Genomic DNA, 5,710 nt, shown 5'->3' with positions numbered 1-5,710 from the left:
TTTCCTTTCTTTATTTTATTCTGTTAGCACAAGAACTTAAGTTCCATAAAGTCAGGTCCCCATAACTCCAGCAATAAAAACAGTGACTAGCACATAGTGAGTAATCAGTAAATATATTTTAAATGAATATATAAATAATCTACCTTAATAAAAAAAGATAAAATATTCAAATATATGTACATATGATTAAAAAAGAAAACACAGCAAGACTAAAATGTAAAACCTATAGATATGCAAATTACAGAACATCATGCCATAATACTACATATCAATGTAAACTAAATTTTTAAAAAGGCAATTTTACGTTGGGAAAATAACAGTTACAGTGAATGCTTATCCTTATTTAAAAAAATTTTTTTTTTTACTCCCTACATTTTTTACATCCTACCTCATGCCAATTCTGTGCCAAATTTAGTATAGATTAAGAAACGAACGTAGTCAACATTGGAGTCTCCACTTGATTAAGTTACTATCATCTTAAGTCATTCTCTAAAATCCATCCATTTTTTCACACTTGCCAAACTGGTAACTGAAAGGAAATAGAGTAGGAACAACCCACACAAATCTCACTTATTTTTTACGGTGGCCCTCATTAATGAGATTTCCTGAGAGATTCAGTATTGCTTTTGAATACTCCAAACCAATGGAAACATTAGGTTTATTGTTAAATATGTGTGAAGAAAATATAAAATCAAATTCTTGAGAAATAATCTTGGAACATTTGGGATATAACTGATATAAACCACAGCAAAATTAGATCAGAATTCATTTCTCATGTGGTTCTGTATCTCCTCTAGTCTAAATAAAAGATACCACATTTGAAATTTCAAAAAATCATTAGCTTGATTGAACTGTCCAGTAGTCCATGAAGTTGCCTCATTTCTTTTTAGCGTACACATAGTAGCAAGGACAAATACCTGCATTAAAGAAGGGTTTTATTCATTTGCTTGATAATGTAGAAAGATTCTTTGACATTTTACTCCTATTTATATTCTTATTTTCTCATTAAGTTCTTATTTTTTGGCATGGTATACTATTTCAAGATACTTAAAGAGTAACACATTCATAGGCAGCTATTACACTGCTTAAAGAACTGAATCAAAAAAATTTTAAAAAAATATCAGGCTATAAAATATTATAATAAAACTTTGTGCTCTGGACTTTACCATTCATTAAACCCATGGAGATCTTAATAGTTAACACAGTGTATACTATGTAAATATATTATTTGTACATTATACATTAACCTGAACATGAGTGAGTGTGGTAGTGGCTTGGCATATGACTCAGATGATCAAAGGCAAATCAGAATTAAGTGTCCTGAAAGAAGACAAGAAATAGATTCATAAATCAGGACACTTTTACCTGAACTTGAATCCAGTAATTTTGTGAGAAGGTATGTCTCATACGTCAAAGCAATATTTTACTTAAAATTTTGATTGTATATACTTTGATATATGTATAAATACTGAAATAACTGTTGAGTAAATGGAATATTGATTTATTCCTCCTTACATATTTGGTTCTCATTATCTAAATTCATTTGTTAAAACAGCTCTTCCAGTGGTACTAAAGAAAGGCACCTGAATACATTAGACCTGAATGCCACTAATTCTCCAAATATTGATAAAACACACCATCCACCATCAGGTAAACATTTTCTCTACATAACTTTATCTGGCAAAATCATATTGTAGTCAAAAACCATTTAAATGTGTTTTTCCTTTAACATACTTGAATCATATAAAATGATTATTTGAATCACAATCTTTCAAAATATATAGGTTACAAATTCCATCTTGATATACATAATTATTTCTGCTGGGAATGTGAATGAATGTTTCTATTTTTCGATATCTTTATATTTCAGTTTTAAGGCATGTGTGAATAGTGACCATCTTTAGTGTGGGGAATAGTGATTTTCTCTATTAAATAATGGTATGATCTAAAACCAAAGTGAAATACTTGAGACGTAGTAGCATTTAAGTTAACATTTATTGATTGGTAAGGCAATATATACGTTTTGTTAAGAAAATTCTCTTTATGGAAAGTAAGAGTTCTTTTTTCTAGAACAGCAGGTAAGTTTGTTGTTAAAATGGGTAGAAAGAAGAGACCTAATTTGAAAACATATATTATTTGAAATTCAGAGATGCTAGATATTATTTTACAATGTTCTTGAGTAGACTAAAGTGAAGGCATATTTACATAATTGTTACTTAGTTTTATTACACATTTTATGAGTTTTAACAAGTGCTGCTAAACTTGTTTTGTCAAGAGCTACATCAATAATTTTTAATCAATGCATATCAACTTGACATTTTCTAAAGCTCTCAGAATTCCTATCTGTATGTGTAACATACTTAAATATTCAAAATCCCTATTCTCTCCTTAGGTTGTTAAATACCAGGGTTTCACTTTATAGATGCATAGTTTTAGTATAACTAAGTAAAAATGTGTGTATATCAATTCAAAATTATGACATTAAGAACTTATTGTTAATTACAATGTTATATACTTAATATTTAATAAAAAAAAATTTAAATTATTGATAGCCTTCACTATCTCTGTCCTCCCAGAAGGAAGAACTGATAATGTTTCTGTTACAGTTATGTATGCATATGTGTATATAATGGTAATAACAGTAATAACAATTAAACAGCTGACAGGTGCTCACCAAAGAATTTTATATATAATTCACTTAATCTCATCATGTTGATAATAATCATTCCCACTTTACAGATGAGGCACCTGAGAGGCTGACACATTATGTAACATGTTCATAACAGGTTGAATTATGTCCAAAATTTAAAAATGTATGGTAACGACCTAAAACCCAGTAGCTGAGAAGGTGAACTTATTTGGAAAGAGGGTCATTGCAGAGGTAATTAAGTTAAAATGAAGTCACACTGGAGTAGAGGTGGCTTTTACCCCAATATGGCTGCTGTATTTATAAGAAGAGAGGAATTTGGATGTAGGCACAGTACACAGGGAGAATGCCATGTGATGACAGAGGCAGAAACTGAAGTGATACAGCCATAAGCCAAGGAACACCAAGAATGGACAGCCATCATCAAAAGCTAGAAAGAGGCAAGGAAGCATTCTACCTAGAGCGTAAGAAAGAGCTTAGAGCATGGCCCTACTGACAACTTAGTTTTTTGACTTCTACCTTCAAGAACAATGACAAAATAAATTTCTGTTGTTTTAAGTTATCCATTTTATGGTATATTATTACAACAGCCCTAGGAAATTAATGCAGTTTTCAAAGTTACAGAGCTAGTAAATGTTAAGAACTGTGAAGGCTTTAAAATTTTACCCTACTTAGAATAAGTTAGTCTAACACAATTTTATGGATGCTGGTCAAAGACATTAGATTCCTAGGTCAGAAACAAAACAATTTCTTAGTCATAGTGGAGCAAACATTTGAAATTCAGCATATTTTGTCAATTCTTCTTGTCAGAAAGTCCAGTGAGGACAGCAAATATGGCTCAAGACATGGTTTGTTTTACAAAATTATGAGAAAGTAAGTATGACAGTCTTTTTCTCTGGAAAGAAACAATATCTCTAATCTTTCAAGAGAGTTAGCAAATATGCCCACTGTTTGGAAGGGAGACACTTTCTCTTTTTTCCAGGGTTATACTTACATTTGTGAAAAAAGAGTCTCAAAGCACAGTCTATGTCTCCATTCACAGCCTGTGAAGAAATGCAATAGGCCTACAGGGAAATTTCCTAAAAGGAAGCATCATAGCTGGAATTTTAACCTAGGATACCTGGTTCTCAAATAGGTACTTTAATTAATATACATTTATATGTTTATACTGATATATGGGAAAATACAAGCAGTAAGGAATCTCCGTCTTTATCACATGCATACACATGTCTATTACACTTATATGTGTGATATATATAAATTTACAAAATGTTTAATATATATGTATATACATTATATATATATATATATACACATTTATATGTGTTTTTGTGTGTATGTATGTGTGTGTGTTTACAACCTTCAACTCTGATAACTTAAAAACGAGAAAATAATGGTATCAATTTCCCTGCAGTATCCTCAAATGGCTATCTGCCATCTCTCTCCCCCACACCACTCTGCACGTGCATATGTGTGTGTGTTTGTGTAAGAGTATATATGCATAGATCAATAACGATGATTTTCTTAAAAAAAAAATAAGTTAAATAAAACAAAATATACATGTGTACACTTGCTTTCCCCTGGCCAAAAGATCTGCACTTTTGAAGTTAGCCTGTTAAAAAGTACAAAATCTCATGGAAATACTATCCGTTATTTATTCTAAAGTGTCTGCACCATTCACATCCTCACTAGCAATATATGAGAGTTCCAGTTGCTCCACGTCCCCACCAACATTCAGTACTGTCAGTGTTTTTAATTTTCACCTTCACTAATTTCTAATGAAGGAGTTTCTTACTATAAATAATTACAAATTTAAAAAATTCTTACTTGATCATGTTATTTTCCTACAAACAAACATTTTTCAGTACCCATATCTCTAATTAGAACTTTTCCTCATAGCTTGGATGAAAAAGTCATGGAGTATAAATTAAGAGTAATTTTCCCATACCTGATGATTAGATAAATACATAATTTATGAATTCACTAACTTCTCATGTCAATGAAATCATTTTAAATTTACATGAAAGACATATCCTTAGAAATTAAGTGGAGACAAACAGTATTCAAACTTATCAAACTTCCATAGCTGAGACAGTTTATCTTGGAAATGAAAGCAGAAATAAAAATGACAAGTTCCTAACAATTTAAACAATCATTATTAAGAATTTTTACATGTATCTAACCCCAGTATCAAACAAAGAATACAGACTAGGCAATATGCTTGAGACACGTGTAAACAGCAAAAATTAAGATTTTCATTTGATAAACAAGTCGATGAATTCATGATAGTATTGAGATTTCAACCAATGAAATGTCAAAAGTTAGTAAAAGAAAAATAACAAAAGATATGAGTCAAGTAATAATTAAAAACTTAATAAAATAAATGCAAATTGAATAATTTATTGTCATCTTATAATTGGTAGAGATTTTAAATCAAAATATCAATTGCTAATTTTAAAGCAGTATCAAGCTTATTCATGTTTTGCAGAAAATCCATCAAAATATTTGGACACATTTTTTCAAGATTCTTAAAGAATATAAATATTTTTTAAAAAGAAAAATCATAAATAGTTTGAAGATGTATTTGTCTCACACTGTGACAACTGCCTATTTGACTAAGACATTCAAAGTAAATGTAGCATTTAGTTTGATAAATTCTGATTTGCCCATTAATAAGCTTGAAATAAGGGAGGGTAAGGTACGATTGCTCTCTTACCCTCTGTTTTTCTCTCCCTTCTCAGACCTACTATATTGTTTTTTGAAATAAGCATTTTAATGTTGTTTGAAAGATGTTTTTAAATCATTTTAAAATTATATAGTTAAGGTCTAAAACTCTAAACCAACTCACCTAAAGTTCTTAGTAGTTGTACTTAACAGACTGAAGTTGGAATACAGACCTTTCTTACTGCAGACTCATAGTCTTATAAAGTATAGTAATCTATACTATTATTAGGTAACAGAATACTTCAATAATGAAACAAATAATTTAAAGATAAACTGTAGAGAGATAAGCCACAGCAAAAACCATATATTTTGCGGAATTTATAGGGAGACATAGATCAT

This window comes from Ursus maritimus, unplaced genomic scaffold, assembly GCF_017311325.1.
Source record: "Ursus maritimus isolate PB19 unplaced genomic scaffold, ASM1731132v1 scaffold_10, whole genome shotgun sequence".
Lineage (NCBI taxonomy): Eukaryota > Metazoa > Chordata > Mammalia > Carnivora > Ursidae > Ursus > Ursus maritimus.
The sequence above is the reverse complement of the archived record's forward strand: the minus strand, read 5'-3'. Positions refer to the sequence as shown.